Raw genomic sequence first — 17,600 nt, 5'->3', positions numbered from 1 at the left:
TGCTTCAACAAGAATATGCTTGTCCTTGCTCCTGCTCTTATGAAAAAAAAGGGAACAAAAAATAATAATAGGGATCCTCTTTACCACAGTAGAGAGATTCCTTTATGTTAGTAGAAGAAGAAAGGAATAAAAGAAGGAAAAGAGAAAAATTCGAACTCAGAGAGGAAGAGGGGCTTCGAATTTTTAAGATGAAGAGAAGTGTTAGTAATTAAATAAACAGAAAGAGATGAGAGAGAGAATTTTGAAAATTAATTTTAAAAAAGGGTTAGTGATTTTTGAAAATTAGGAGAAGAAATAAAATTAAAATTAAAAATTTGAAACAATTAGTTAATAAAAGAATTTTGAAAAAGGGTGAGGAATTTTCGAAAATTAGAGAGAGAAAAATAGTCAGGTAGTTTTGAAAAAGATAAGAAATAGTAAAACAAAAAGTCAATTAGTTAGTTGAAAAAGATTTGAAAATAAATTTTGAAAAGATAAGAAGTTAGAAAAGATTTTTGAAATTGATTTTGAAAAAGATATGATTTTGAAAAAGATATGATTGAAAAAGATTTAATTTTTAAAATTAAAATTGATTACTTGACTAACAAGAAACCAAAAGATATGATTCTAGAATTTAAAGATTGAACCTTTCTTAACAAGAAAGTATCAAATTTCAAATTTTTGAATCAATCACAGTAATTGTTAGTAAAGTTTCGAAAATTATGAAATAAAGATAAGAAAAGATTTTTGAAAATCAATTTAAAAATATTTTCGAAAATAATAAAAAATGAAAAAGATTTGATTTTTGAAAAAGATTTTGAAAAAGACAGGATTTTTAAAAATGAAATCTTGACTTGACTAACAAGAAACAACTAATTTTAAAATTTTTTGACTAAGTCAACCTAAAGATTTCGAATTTTTGAGAGAAATAAGGAAAATATATTTTTTTATTTTTGAATTTTTAATGATGAGAGAGAAAAACATAAAAATGACCCAAAACATGAAAATTTTGGATCAAAACACATGATGCATGCAAGAACATTATAAATGTCAAGATGAACACCGAGAACACTTTGAAGATCAAGATGAACATCAAGACTTATTTTTGAAAATTTTCAAGAAAAGAAAAACATGCAAGACACCAAACTTAGAAATCTTTAATGCTTAGACACTATGAATGCAAAATGCATATGAAAAACAACAAAAGACATAAAACAAGAAAACATAAAGATCAAAAAAGAGGACTTATCAAGAACAACTTGAAGATCATGAAGAACACATGCATGAATTTTCGAAAAATGCATAAGTCTTTAAAACTTGCAATTGATACCAAACTTAAAAATTGACACTAGACTCAAACGAGAAACACAAAATATTTTTGATTTTATAATTTTCTGAATTTTTTTAGTTTTTTTTCAAAAATTATTTCTTTAGAAAAACAAAAACACAATAAAAAATTTTGAAAGATTTTTGAAAACCTTTTGAAAGGAAAATTACCTAATTTGAGCAATAAGATGAACCGTCAGTTGTCCAAACTCAAACAATCCCCGGCAACGGCACCAAAAACTTGGTGCACGAAATTGTGATCATCAACAATGGCGCCAATAGACTTGGAGCTCTCAAATGTGAATCACACTTTGTCAGAACTTCGCAGAACTAACCAGCAAGTGCACTGGGTCATCCAAGTAATACCTTACGTGAGTAAGGGTCGAATCCCACGAAGATTGTTGGTATGAAGCAAGCTATGGTCATCTTGTAAATCTCAGTTAGGTGGATTCAAATGGTTATAAAGGTTTTCAAAATTAATAATAAATAAAGCATAAAATAAAGATAGAGATACTTATGTAAATCATTGGTGGGGATTTCAGATAAGTGTATGGAGATGCTTTGTCCCTGTTGAATCTCTGATTTCCTATTGCCTTCCTTCAATCCTTCATACTTCTTTCCATGGCAAGCTGTATGTAGGGCATCACCGTTGTCAACGGCTGCATCCCATCCTCTCAGTGAAAATGGTCCAAATGCTCTTGTCACAGCACGGCTAATCATCTGTCGGTTCTCAATCATGTCGGAATAGAATCCATTGATTCTTTTGCGTCTGTCACTACGGCCAACAATCGCGAGTTTGAAGCTCGTCAAAGTCATTTAATCCCTGAATCCTACTCAGAATACCACAGACAATAATTCTAGCTTATACCACGAAGATTCTGATTAAGGAAATCAAGAGATATGCGCCCAGTCTAAGGTAGAACGGAAGTGGTTGTCAAGCACGTGTTCATAAGGACGGATGATGATGAGTGTCACGAATCAACACATCCATCAGGTTGAAGTGCAGCAAATATCTTAGAATAAGAATAATTATGAATTGAATAGAAAACAGTACTACTTTGCATTAAAACTCGAGGTACAGCAGAGCTCCACACCTTAATCTATGGTGTGTAGAAAATCCACCGTTGAAAATACATAAGTGATGGTGGTCCAGACATGGCCGAATGGCCAGCCCCCAAAATGTGATCAAAGGATCAAAATACAATCCAAAGATGTGGTCAAAAGACTGACACTCGTACAATAGTAAAAAGTTCTATTTATACTAAACTAGCCACTAGGGCTTACAGAAATAAGTCTAAGTGCAGAAATCCACTTCTGGGGCCCACTTTGGTGTGTGCTTGGGCTGAGCTTGAGCTTTACACATGCAGAGGCTTCTTTTGGAGTTAAACGCCAAGTTGTAACGTGTTTTTGGCGTTTAACTCTGTTTTGTGACGTGTTTCTGGTGTTTTACTCCAGATTGCAGCATGGAACTGGCGTTGAACGCCAGTTTACGTCATCTAAACTCGAACAAAGTATGAACCGTTATATATTGCTGGAAAGATCTGGATGTCTACTTTCTAACGCCGTTAAGAGCGCGCCATTTGGAGTTTTGTAGCTCAAGAAAATCCATTTCGAGTGTAGGGAGGTCAGAACCTAACATCATCAGCAGTCCTTTTTCAGCCTGAATCATATTTTTGCTCAGGTCCCTCAATTTCAGCCAGAAAATAACTGAAATCACAGAAAAACAGACAAACTCATAGTAAAATCCAGAAATGTAAATTTTGCATAAAAACTAATGAAAACATCCCTAAAAGTAGCTACATCCTACAAAAAATACCTAAAAACAATGCCAAAAAGCGTATAAATTATCCGCTCATCAAGAAACCAAACCAATTAACAATCCTCACACAATACGGAATGCACAACCACAACTCAATTCCACCCAAACCACACAATTTCTCAACCAAGAGTGTGAAAAATAAACATGCAAGAAATTAAACATCAAAGCAATAAAAGTCAAAGCAATTAAATGCAAAGAAAGGAAACTTCAAATGCAAGAAAACCTCTTGGCAAGTAATTGAGAGCTAAGGTTTACCTATCCTAGCCATTGACCACAAACACATGATGATTATGAAGAGTTAATCCTACTTAGTCAATCCCTAAGTCCCAAGTCAACACTATTGGGTCACTTGGTGTCAAGGGAAACCAAATCAACTAACTACTCTAATGTATCAAACAAGAATGGACATTAATGACTCAAGGGTCACCAAAGTCATCAATTTCAAGCCAAGACTAGAGAAAAACTAAGTAAAAAGTAAGTCAAGCATTTTATCAAACACTTGGTGTGCATGAAAATAAAATAATATTAAATTGCATTAAAAATAAAATCTAAAATACCAAAAGCAAGAAAATGGAAATAACAACTAAAGAAAACAATAAATGACATGGAAACATAAATTTGCGTTAATTAAAATTAAATTCAACAAAAGTATCCATAAACATAAAAGTGACAAAATAAAGGAAATAACAAGAGAAATGAAGAAGAACAAGATAGAAGAACATGGAAACATAAATGAAACTACACTAGAACAAGAATTAAAAGCTAAAATTAAAAGGAAATAAACTAATAAAACCCTAATTATAGAGAGAGGGGGGAGCTTCTCTCTCTAGAAACTAAGAAAAAAGCATGTAAAAGCTAAACCTAATTGCCCCCTTCATTCCTTTTCACTTTGGCCTTAAATAGCTTCAGAAAATGAGTTAGACTGGGTTTTGGAGGCCCAGAATTTGCCCCCAGCAATTTGCATTAATGACCTCACGTGCATGCAGTCGTTCGCATGCACGACCTATGGTGCGTACGCACAGTTGCGCAAAATTCCCATCGTGCGTACGCACGACAATTGATGCGTACGTCCTTGCACGAAGTCACCGTTGTGTGTACGCACCTTTGTAGCAGCTTCCAAACTCCATTTTCTTCATGATTTTTCTCCCTATTTAAATGCTCTTTCTTCACTTCTTCAACCCAAACTTGCCTTGAAAATCTGAAATCACTTAACAAATACATCAAGGCACTAAATGGGATTAAAGTGAATAAAAATTGACTAAAATAAGCACAAAAGAGCATGTTTTCACAATTAGGCACGATTTAGGGAGAAAATACAAAAGCATGCTATTTAGATGAATAAACATGGTTTTTGTGATGAAATCCACTTAAATCAAACCAAAATATATCATCAAATATGGATTCATCAACCTGCCACAAAAAAAATCATTCATAGTTGAAGAAGACAGTAAGACTGGATTGATCCAGAAGAACAAAGCATCTCCAAGCCTTAACCATCTTCATATCATTGCATTCACCATCAACTGAGTAACGTTTTATTTATCTTCCTTTTATGCAAATTAAACAAACAAACAACTCTTCTATCCTCCTGACTAAGATCTACAAGATAACCATAGCTTGCTTCAAATCACAATCACTATAACTTTTAACTTTCCTTTTACCTTTCAACTAACAATAACCTCTAATTGTTTCTTTTTCTTCGTGCATAGCAATAGTGCTCCTTTCTTCTCTTTACCTTTGATAAACAAGCAAGTTAGTTATCTTGGAGTGATTGGAAGTTGCTTCTATTTACTTTTAACTTGAATCTCATGCATGCTTCCATTCAAATTTATATTAGTTGTTCACTTCATATATATGCTATTTTGTGACTTAGTTCCTTCCTTCTCAGCACCACCATCGTTCTTGTAGCCAAACTATCACGAGACCCACCAGCTGACGGTGGTTGTGACACAGTGATGACTCCTTCCACTCCGCATGATCTTGAGCACCGAGGATGGTGCTACATTTTAAGTGTGGGGACTTCGTTGATGCCTATACATCTTATGCTAGTTTTAAAATCCTTTTTCATTAGTTTTTACTTGGTTTTCATGCATTCCTTAAGCAATAAGTAAGTATTTGGATTAGAATTTCATGCATATCTTGACTTAATCAAACATGGTTAATTATGTGCATTTTTTTAAGATTTATGCAATATTTACTTGATTCTTTGAATGATGCAAAATTTGGTGATTATGGCAAAGCTTTGATGAATTTTTTTGGTTGATGATAGGTGAAAAGACATAGAGAAAGTGCAAGAAAGAAGCAGAGAAAGCAACATTGGTGGCCAAAGTTAGCTCACCAATGTTGCTAGCAACGTTGTGTAAAAAGTGGTGCAAATGTTGGAGGGAATGTTGGTGAACCAACATTACCCCCAACGTCTTCGATAATTTCAAAAGAAATCCACTGGAAAAATTAGCTGCGATGCGCACGCATCGATGCGTACGCGTGACAAGACAAACGTTGGTGCACCAACGTTGGGTCAAATGTTGCTGGCAATGCCCAGAAAAGATTTTTACATGCAATGTTTGACTCAGCGTTTTTACACAAACATTGGTCACCAACGTTAAGGCTAATTTCATTCCAAAATGCACCCATGCAAACTTGTGAACGTTAGTTGCCAAACATCCCTCATCAACGACACTAAGAGTCAATCCTAACTGCTTCAATCAAGGCTAAGGCCCACATCCAAGTACAATGAAGACTCAATTGAAGATGAGAAGTAGAGTATAAATAGAAGAGTTTATGAAGATGAAAAAAGGAGAGCTTGGAGGCCCTAAAAGGGGTTTTCCCCGCAAGAGTTCTGGAGGGTTGGAAGTCAGGGACCCAAATTGGGAACTCTGTATTCATTTTCTTTTGTACTTTCTTTACTTTTCTTGCACTTTCTCTCTTTTGAATTGAATTTAGCTATGATGAGCCAAACCAATTTTATTGGGTTAGGGAGCTCTGTTGTAATTCAATGGATCAATAATAGTTTTCATTCTTCTTCCACTTTCTTTTCTCTTGATTTGCTTGAAAGCTTTCGATCTCCATCCAATTGAACAATTGTCTCATAAGAGAAATTGTTCATACTTGGATTTCCTCAGAACCTTGAAAGAGGAATGAAGAAATCATGCTAGAAATGCTTTCTCATGTTGGACTGGGTTGGGGGTTGGATGGATATGGTGACATGTAATCCTACCAATACTTTGATCTAGAAAAACATGCGGTATAATCAATGATCGTACTTCATCTCTTTCCATGAGCAATTAGATCAAGGAATTGGGCAACTGTTCAAGCTTAGAGAGATTGGATTACCAAGTGATTAATGAATGCATTGCTTGAGGAAGAGATGAGAATAAACTTGATCCGGAGAAATGGCACATCTCCTAAGCCCAATGAGCTTCCCCATCTTTGATCTAATGATTCTTTAATTTCTGCTGTTTACATTTATGCTCAATCATCCCAATTCCCATTTAAGTTTCTACAATTTAATTTTTGCTCCTTACATTCTACAATTTAATTTTAGTTATTTACATTTCTTGCTATTTACGTTTTCTGCAATTTAATTTTCTACAATTCTCAATCCAATTTTGCTTATTTCAACTAGAATACTTTTCTAATTAAAGTTGCTCAACCAATCAATCCCTGTGGGATTCGACCTCACTCTATTGTGAGTTTTAACTTGACGACAATTCGGTATACTTGTGATAAACCCCAATTTTGTGGTTTATCTTGTGCTTAATTCGGGGATTTTATCAACTCTTCTCACATTTATTCAATGAAATAGCATGGTTTTCTAATTCTCCCTAAATTTGTGCTTAAGTGTGAAAATATGCTTTTTAGGCCTTAAAATAGATATATTTAATTCACTTTTAATTCCATTCGATGCCTTGATCTATTTGTTAAGTGATTTCAGGTTTATAAGGCAAAGATTGGATTGAAGGAATGAAGGAAAAGCATGCAAAGTGGGGGAACTCATGAAGAAATAAAGGAACCGCAAAGCTGTCAATCCCGACCTCTTCGCACTCAATCAATCATTACTTGAGCTTCATAGGTCCACATGAGGCGGTTTTAGTTGCGTTGGAAAGCTAACATCCGGAGCTTCAAAATGATATAAAATTTGTCATAGTTGCCTGACGTTTAAAGATGCGTATGTGTCATGCACGCGCATGCGTCGCATGATTAGCGCGGGTCCATTTTGGCAACTCGTTGGGGGCGATTTCTGAAGCATTTTGGGCCTAATCCAACTCATTTCTGATGCTATTGAACCCAAGGATTGAGGGTGCGAGGGTGAACCAAGTAGTCATAATTTAGTTTTTATCATGTTTTAGGGTAGAATTCTAGAGAGAGAAGCTCTCTCCTCTCTCTAGATTTAGGATAGAAATTAGGGTAAAGTTAGGTTAATCTCTCTCAAATTGATCTTTCAATTCTTGTTTTGACTTCAATTCTCTTTATGTTTTAGTGTTCTATTGTCTTAATCTTCTTAGTTTCTCTTGTTAATTTCTTGTTTTGCTCTCTTTTATGTTTATGAACAATTGTTGGATCTCAATTTCTTCTCATGGAATTTTATATTTCTATGTCTTTTGATGTTTACTTCACTTGTTATTGTTGATTCCTTGCTTTTGTTAGTTATAGCTTTTACTAATTCTTGCAATTGGTGATATTTACTTTTCTTGCAGTCTTGGTGTTTGATAGAATGTTTCCTCTAGTTTTTGAGTAGCTTTCTTTACTCTTGGCCTAGGCTAAAGGAATTGAGTGACCTTGAGTCATTGGGTCTCATTGAATTGGTGATTTGAGAGCCCTTGGTGATAAATTTGACATCTATTGACATTAACCCACTACTAATCTAATTAGTAGATAGGTTGGGACTTATGGGTTGATGTTGATCAAGCCATTTGATGTACCTCAAGCTTAGGAGTAGATATTACGTACTTAAAGCTCTTTGAGGTAGACTTAATCAGCTTGGTTCCTCATAATTGTCAATATATGGTTTGTAGAGAAGGATGGTGATCTCAATTACCTATGTCTAGCCAAGAGTACTTATCCTTTCTTTTATTAGTTAATTGTTTATTTACTTTTCTTGTCATTTATTTTCTTGTCAAAATATAAAATCAAACCCCTTATTTTTCATAGCCAATAAATGAGCAATTCATTGCAATTCCTTGTGAGACAACCAGTAGTTCAAATACTTCGGTTAATTCTTATTTGGGGTTTGTTACATGTGACAACCAAATTTTTGATTGGGAGGATTGTTTGTTGGTGTAGAACTATACTTGCAACGAGAATTAATTTGTGTGAAATTTTATACCAATCGAATAATCCACTCATCAAAATGGCGCCGTTGTCGGGGAATCGCAATGGTGTTATATTGTTGGCTATTGTGAATATGTTTGTGTTTTTCTTATTTGTTAGTCTTCGTTAGCTTTAGGACTTTGTTGCTTATTTTTGTTGGCATTTGTTTTTATTTGCTATTATGAATTCTCATCCTCACTTTGGCTATGAGTTTGGTTCAAATTATGTTGTAGGTAATGGGAACTACAATGGTAACATGCATCAAGGATTTGGGAACAATCAAAGATGGGAGGAGCCTCAAAGGAGTGATCAACCGTCCTAGCAACAACAACCTCCGGTTTCCTATGGGTATAATTCAAATCCTAATGCATATCAACCTAATGGATGTGGTAACCTTTATTGTAGTTGTCAACAACCACCACCACATGCCTATGAGCCACCTCCTCAACATGATCTTGAACCACCTTACTCACAAGCCCCCTACCACCAAACACCTCATTATGACCCTAATCCTTATCCACCATCCCAACCACCTTATGAGCCATATGAACCATACATGGAACAACCAAACAATGAACCCCCTCTTCCCTCACCACCTCCAATGGATGATTCTCTCCAAGGATGTATTAGCTCTTACATCCGAAGGCAAAAAAAGAACCAAAAGGAATTCAAGGAGATAGAAGCCAAGATTGCTATCGTGGCGGAAGCTGTTCTCAATATGGTCTCCTCCTACCTAAGCTTACATGATCAAGGCCCTCCCATTGTCGAATGTGGAGAAGCAATTGATGAGCGGATAATTTATACGCTTTTTGGCCTTATTTTTAGGTAGCTTTTAGTATAATCTAGCTACTTTTAGGGATGCTTTCATTAGTTTTATGCTAAATTCACATTTCTAGACTTTACTATAAGTTTGTGTGTTTTTCTGTGATTTTAGGTAATTTCTGGCTGAAATTGAGGGACCTGAGCAAAACACTGATAAAAGGCTGACAAATGACTGCTGATGCTGTTGGATTCTGACCTCCCTGCACTTGAAATGGATTTTTTGGAGCGACAGAACTCCAAATGGCGAGATCTCAAAGGCTTTGGAAAGTAGACATCCAGAGCTTTCCAGCAATATATAATAGTCCATACTTTATTCGTGATTAGATGACGTAAACTGGCGCTCAACGCCAGTTTCATGCTGCATTCTGGAGTTAAACGCCAGAAACACGTCACGAACCAGAGTTGAACGCCAAAAACACGTTACAACTTGGCGTTCAACTCCAAAAGAAGCCTCTGCACGTGTAAAGCTCAAGTTCAGCCCAAGCACACACCAAGTGGGCCCTGGAAGTGGATTTCTGCTTCAATTACTTACTTCTGTAAACCCTAGTAGCTAGTCTAGTATAAATAGGACATTTTACTATTGTATTAGACCTCTTTTGATTGATCTTTAATCAGTGTATGCGATTTTAGACCTTTATGGAGGCTAGCCATTCGGCCATGCCTGGACCACTTTCACTTATGTATTTTCAACGGTAGAGTTTCTACACACCATAGATTAAGGGTGTGGAGCTATGCTGTACCTCGAGTTTTAATGCAATTACTACTATTTTCTATTCAATTCAGTTTATTCCTGTTCTAAGATATTCGTTGCACTTCACCATGATGAATGTGATGATCTGTGACACTCATCATCATTTTCAGCTATGAACGCGTGACTGACAACCACTTCCGTTCTACCTTAGACCGGGCGCATATCTCTTGGATTCCTTTGTAAGAATCTTCGTGGTGTAAGCTAGATTGATGGCGCCATTCATGAGAATCCGGAAAGTCTAAACCTTGTCTGTGGTATTTCGAGTAGGATTCAGGGATTGAATGACTGTGACGAACTTCAAACTTGCGATTGTTGGGCGTGATGACAAACGCAAAAGAATCAAGGGATTCTCTTCCAACATGATCGAGAACCGACAGATGATTAGCCTTGCCGTGACAGAGCATTTGGATCTTTTTCACTGAGAGGATGGGATGTAACCATTGACAACGGTGATGCCCTACATACAGCTTGCCATGGAAAGGAGTAAAAAGGATTGGATGAAGGCAGTAAGAAAGTAGAGATTCAAAAGGAGCACAGCATCTTCATACGCCTATCTGAAATTCCCACTAATGATTTACATAAGTATTTCTATCTTATTTTCTGCTTTATTTATTATTCAAAAACTCCATAACATTTACTATCCGATTGACTAAGATTTACAAGATGACCATAGCTTGCTTCATACCTACAATCTCCATGGGATCGACCCTTACTCACGTAAGGTATTACTTGGATGACCCAGTGCACTTGCTGGTTAGTTGTGCGGACTTGTGATTAAGTGTGATTCACGTTTGAGAGCGCTACCAAGTTATTGGAGCCATTGTTGATGATCGCAATTTCGTACACCAAGTTTTTGGCGCCATTGCCGGGGATTGTTCGAGTTTGGACAATTGACGGTTCATCTTGTTGCTCAGATCAGGTAATTTTCTTTTTGTTTTGTTTTCAAAAAAAATTTTTCAAAAATTTTTCCCTATTTTTGAAAAAAAATTTTTAATTAAAAATAAATTATTCTATGGCTTCAGAATTTTTAAGAATGAATTATAGTGTTTCATGAAGCATGTTGAAGCTTGGCTGACTGTAAAGCCATATCCAAATTCTTTTGGATTGAGGCTTCCAATCATCAGCATAGAGGCAAGTTAACTGAAATATCAGCTGTTGTATGACTGATTTATATCCTAAAGCTGGCTGGCTATTAAGCCATGTCCGACCCTTGGATTGGAGCTTTAAGCCAACATTGAAAGATTCCTGGAATTCTTATTAAAAATTTTGAATTTCTTATTTTCTTTTTTCCTATATGTTTTTCGAAAAAAATAAAAGAAAATACAAAAAATTAATAAAATTCATATAATCATAAAAATCAAAAATATTTTTTGATTCTTGCTTGAGTCTTGTATCATGTTTTAAGTTTGGTGTCAATTGCATATTCATCTTGTTCTTGCAATTTTCAAAAATTCATGCATTGATAGTGTTCTTCATGATCTTCAAGTTGTTCTTGGTAAGTCTTCTTGTTTTATCTTGATGTTTTCTTGTTTTGTGTCTTTTGTTGTTTTTCATGTGCATTTTTGCATTCATGGTGTCTAAGAATTCAAGATTTCTAAGTTTGGTGTCTTGAATGTTTTCTTTGCATCAAAAAATTTGTCAAAGATATGTTCTTGATGTTCATCATGATCCTCAAAGTGTTCTTGGTGTTCATCTTGACATTCATAGTGTTCTTGCATGCATCATTGGTTTTGATCCAGAATTTTCAGGTTTTGGGTCATATTTGTGTTTTTCTCTCTCATCATTAAAAATTCAAAAATAAAAAAATATATCTTTTCCTTAATTCTCTCAAAATTTCGAAAATTTGAGTTGACTTAGTCAAAATTTTTTAAAATTAGTTGTTTCTTGTAAGTCTAGTCAAAATTTCAAATTTAAAAAAAAAATCTTATCTTTTTTAAAATTTTTCAAAATTCAAATCTTTTTCATTTTTCTTTCATGATTTTTGAAAATTTCAAAAATTATCTTCAAAATCTTTTCTTAATTTTAATTCAAAATTTTCGAAACATAACTAACAAGTAATATGATTGGTTTAAAAATTTGAAGTTTGTTACTTTCTTGTTAAGAAAGGTTCAATCTTTAAATTCTAAAATCTTATCTTTTAGTTTCTTGTTAGTTAAGTAATTAATTTTAATTTTTAAAAATTAAATATTTTCTAACCATATCTTTTTAATCATATCTTTTTATTTTATCTTTTATATCATATCTTTTTTTCAAAATTTTATCTTTTTTTCAAAAATTTGATTTTAAAATATCTTTTCTAACTTCTTATCTTCTTATCTTCTTATCTTCTTATCTTTTCAAATTTGATTTTCAAATCTTTTTCAACTAACTATTTGACTTTTTGTTTGTTTCTTATCTTTTTCAAAACCACCTAACAACTTTTCTCTCTCTATTTTTCGAAAATACCTCCTTCTTTTTCAAAAATTCTTTTTTTATCTAATAAATTGTTTTAAATTTTAATTTTAATTTTATTTCTTATCTTAATTTTCGAAAATCATTAACTCCTTTTCAAAATTATTTTTGAAAACTTCTGTCTCTCATCTTATTCTATTTATTTATTCATTCACTAACACTTCTCTTCATCTCAAATCACTGCCCCTATCCTCACCTTTATGTTTGGATTCTCCTTTCTTTATTCCTGTTCTTTTTCTACTAACAATAATGAATCTCTTTACTGTGTGGTGGACGAAATTGTGATCATCAATGTTGTATTCTTTGTTGTTTTATGGAATAATTATAATGGCTCTTTGCTATGTGTGGACACAACTCCGTTCAACTAACCAGCAAGTGTACTGGGTCGTCCAAGTAATAAACCTTACGTGAGTAAGGGTCGATCCCACAGAGATTGTTGGTATGAAGCAAGCTATGGTCATCTTGTAAATCTCAGTCAGGCGGATAATAATTGATTATGGATTTTCGAATAATAATAAATAATAAACAGAAAATAAAGATAAATAACATAGGATAGAAATACTTATGTAAATTAATGGTGGGAATTTCAGATAAGCATATGGAGATACTGTGCCCTTTCTTTTTCTACTTTCCTACTTCTTCCTTCAATCCTTCTTACTCCTTTCCACGGCAAGCTGTATGTAGGGCATCACTGTTGTCAATGGCTACATCCCATCCTCTCAGTGAAAAAGGTCCAAATGCTCTGTCACAGCACGGCTAATCATCTATCGGTTCTCAATCAGGTTGGAATAGAATCCCTTGATTCCTTTGCGTCTGTCACTAACGCCCATCCTTCAAGAGTTTGAAGCTCGTCACAGTCATTCAATCCTGGAATCCTACTCAGAATACCACAGACAAGGTTAGACTTTCCAGATTCCCATGAATGCCGCCATCAATTCTAGCTTATACCACGAAGATTCTGATTAAGGAATCCAAGAGATACGCGCCCAGTCTAAGGTAGAACGGAAGTGGTTGTCAATCACGCGCGTTCATAGGTGAGAATGATGATGAGTGTCACGGATCATCACATCCATCAAGTTGAAGTGCAACGAATATCTTAGAATAGGAATAAAGAGAATTGAATAAGAAATAGTAGTAATTGCATTAAAACTTGAGGTACAGCAGAGCTCCACACCCTTAATCTATGGTGTGTAGAAACTCCACCGTTGAAAATACATAAGTGAAAGGTTCAGGCATGGCCGAATGGCCAGCCCCCAAAACGTGATCAATAGTCTCCTAAGATGAAGAATAAAACAAAACTGAGACCAAAGATGTCTAATACAATAGTAAATTATCCTATTTATACTAGACTAGCTACTAGGGTTTACATGAGTAAGTAATTGATGCATAAATCCATTTCTGGGGCCCACTTGGTGTGTGTTTGGGCTGAGCTTGATCTATCCACGAGCTGAGGCTTCTTCTGGAGTTGAACGCCAAGTTGTAACGTGTTTTGGGCGTTCAACTCCGGGTTGTGACGTGTTTCTGGCGTTTTACTCCAGACAGCAACATGGAACTGGCGTTGAGCGCCAGTTTACGTCGTCAATTCCCGAATAAAGTATGGACTATTTTATATTGCTGGAAAGCTCTGGATGTCTAATTTCCAAAGCCGTTGAGTGCGCACCATTTGGAGTTCTGTAACTCCAGAAAATCCATTTCGAGTGCAGGGAGGTCAGATTCCAACAGCATCACCAGTCCTTTGTCAGCCTCCTTATCAGAGTTTTGCTCAGGTCCCTCAATTTCAGCCAGAAATTACCTGAAATCACAGAAAAACACACAAACTCATAGTAAAGTCCAGAAATGTGAATTTAACATAAAAACTAATAAAAACATCCCTAAAAGTAGCTTGAACTTACTAAAAACTACCTAAAAACAATGCCAAAAAGCGTATAAATTATCCACTCATCACTGTGACATAGAGGATTCCTCTTCTTTTTCTGTTCTCTTCTCTTTCATATGAGCAGGAACAAGGAAAAAGGCATTCTTGTTGAAGCTGATCCAGAACCTGAAAGGACTCTGAAGAGGAAACTAAGAGAAGCTAAATTACAACAATCCAGAGACAACCTTGCTGAAATTTTCGATCAAGAGAAGGAGATGGCAGCCGAATCCAACAACAATAATGCAAGGAGGATGCTTGGTGATTATACTGCACCTACTTCCAAGTTTGATGGAAGAAGCATCTCAATTTCTGCCATTGGAGCAAACAATTTTGAGCTAAAACCTCAATTAGTTGCTCTAATGCAACATAACTGCAAATTTCATGGACTTCCATCAGAAGATCCCTACCAGTTCTTAACTTAGTTTTTGCAGATCTATGAGACTATTAAGACTAATGGAGTAGATCCTGAAGTCTACAGGCTCATGCTTTTCCCTTTTGCTGTAAGAGACAGAGTTAGAGCATGGTTGGACTCTCAACCTAAAGATAGTCTGGACTCCTGGGATAAGCTGGTCATGGCCTTCTTGGCTAAATTCTTTCCTCCTCAAAAGCTGAGCAAGCTTAGAGTGGATGTTTCAGACCTTCAAACAAAAAGATGGTGAATCCCTCTATGAAGCTTGGAAAAGATACAAGTAGATGACCAAAAGATGTTCTTCTGACATGTTTTCAGAATGGACCATGATAGATATATTTTATTATGGTCTATCTGAGTTCTCTAAGATGTCACTGGACCATTCTTCAGGTGGATCCATTCACCTAAAGAAAATGCCTGCAGAGGCTCAAGAACTTATTGACATGGTTGCAAATAACCAGTTCATGTACACTTCTGAGAGGAATTCCGTGAATAATGGGACGCCTCAAAGGAAGGGAGTTCTTGAAATTGATGCTCTGAATGCCATATTGGCACAGAACAAAATGTTGACTCAGCAAGTCAACATGATTTCTCAAAGTTTAAATGGATGGAAAAATGCATCCAATAGTACTAAAGAGGCATCTTCTGAAGAAGAAGCTTATGATCCTGAGAACCCTACAATGGCAGAGGTAAATTACATGGGTGAACCTTATGGAAACACCTATAATTCATCATGGAGAAATCATCCAAATTTCTCATGGAATGATCAACAAAAGCCTCAACAAGGCTTTAATAATGGTGGAAGAAATAGGCTTAGCAATATCAAGCCTTATCCATCATCTTCTCAGCAACAGACAGAGAATTATGAACAGAGTACCTCTAACTTCGAAAATTTAGTCTCTGATCTGTCTAAGGCCACTTTAAGTTTTATGAGTGAAACAAGGTCCTCCATCAGAAATCTGGAGGCACAAGTGGGCCAGCTGAGTAAGAAAATCACTGAAACTCCTCCTAGTACTCTCCCAAGCAATACTAAAGAGAATCCAAAAAGAGAGTGCAAGGCCGTTGATATAATCAACATGGCCGAACCTAGAGAGGAAGGAGAGGACGCGAATCCCAATGAGGAATACCTCATGGGACGTCTCTCAAGCAAGAAGGAGTTCTCTATTGAGGACCCAAGGGAATCTGAGGCTCATATAGAGACCATAGAGATCCCATTAAACCTCCTTCTGCCATTCATGAGCTCTGAAGACTATTCTTCCTCTGAAGAGTATGAAGATGTAACTTGAGAGCAAGTTGCTCAATATCTAGGAGCTATCATGAAGCTGAATGCCAAGTTATTTGGTAATGAGACTTGGGAAGGTGAACCTCCCTTGCTCATCAGTGAACTAGATACATGGGTTCAACAAACCTTACCTCAAAAGAGACAAGATCCTGGCAAATTCTTAATACCCTATACCATAGGCACCATGACCTTTGAAAAGGCTCTGTGTGACCTGGGGTCAAGCATAAATCTTATGCCACTCTCTGTAATGGAGAAGCTGGGATCATTGAGGTACAGCCTGCCATATTTTCATTGCAAATGGCAGACAAGTCAGTAAGACAAGCTTATGGATTGGTAGAGGACGTGTTAGTAAAGGTTGAAGGCCTTTACATCCCTGCTGATTTTATAATCTTAGACACTAGGAAGGAAGAGGATGAATGCATCATCCTTAGAAGACCTTTCCTAGCCACAGCAGGAGCTGTAATAGATGTTAATAGAGGAGAATTAGTCCTTCAATTGAATGGGGACTACCTTGTGTTTAAGACCCAAAGGTGTTCTTCTATAACAATGGAGAGGAATCATGAAAAGCTTCTCTCAGTACAGGGTCAAACAAAGCCCCCACAATCAAACTCTAAGTTTGGTGTTGAGAGGCCTCAGCCAAACTCTAAGTTTGGTGTTGAATCCCCACATTCAAACTCTAAGTTTGGTGTTGGGGGTCTAAAACATTGACCTGATCACCAGTGAGGCTCCATGAGAGCCCACTGTCAAGCTATTGACATTAAAGAAGCGCTTATTAGGAGGCAACCCAATTTTTATTTATCAAATTTTTTTATTTTCATTGTTCTTTTATGTTTTTTTAGGTTCATGATCATGTGGAGTCACGAAAAAAATACTAAAATTAAAAACAGAATAAAAAAACAGCAGAAGAAAAATCACACCCTGAAGGAAGGACTTACTGGCGTTCAAACGCCAGCAAGGAGCATCTGGCTGGCGTTCAACGCCCGAACAGAGCATGGATCTGGTGTTGAACGCCAGAAACAAGTAGCATACTGATGTTTGAACGCCAGGAATATACCCTGAGGAAAGCTGGCACTGAACGCCAGAAACAAGCATGGAACTAGCGTTCAATGCCAGAAACATGTTGCAGTTGGGCGTTGAACGCCCAAGATAAGCATCAATTCGGCGTTTAAATGCCAGAATTGTATACAAAGGCGTTTTACATGCCTAATTAGTGCAGGGATGTAAATTCTTGACACCTCAGGATCTGTGGACCCCACAGAATCCCCACCTACCTTAACTCACCCTCTATCCTCTTCTTCACATTCATCCTCTCTTCCCCATAAACATTCTTCCCCAAAAACCTTTCACCAATCACCTCAATCTCTCTTCCCAATTACCCACCTTCACCACTCACATCCATCCACCCTTCCCCATAAACCTCACCTACCTTCAAAATTCAAAATCACTTTCCCACCCAACCCACCCAATATGGCCGAACCTTAACCCTTCTCCCTCCATTATAAATACCCCTCCACTCTTCTTCATTTTCACATAACA

The 17,600-nt window shown here is 36.1% G+C and overlaps 1 non-coding gene across 1 annotated transcript; it reads right to left on the bottom strand.

Moving 5' to 3' along the window:
* Nucleotides 1-14,987: 14,987 nt before the first annotated feature.
* On the bottom strand, nucleotides 14,988-15,092 carry LOC112713504 (small nucleolar RNA R71). Its single transcript, XR_003158476.1, has one exon. It is a non-coding gene; the product is annotated as a small nucleolar RNA R71 (small nucleolar RNA).
* Between the last annotated feature and the right edge of the window lie 2,508 nt (nucleotides 15,093-17,600).

Source organism: Arachis hypogaea, chromosome 9 (assembly GCF_003086295.3).
Source record: "Arachis hypogaea cultivar Tifrunner chromosome 9, arahy.Tifrunner.gnm2.J5K5, whole genome shotgun sequence".
Taxonomy (NCBI): domain Eukaryota; kingdom Viridiplantae; phylum Streptophyta; class Magnoliopsida; order Fabales; family Fabaceae; genus Arachis; species Arachis hypogaea.
The sequence above is the reverse complement of the archived record's forward strand: the minus strand, read 5'-3'. Positions and strand labels throughout refer to the sequence as shown.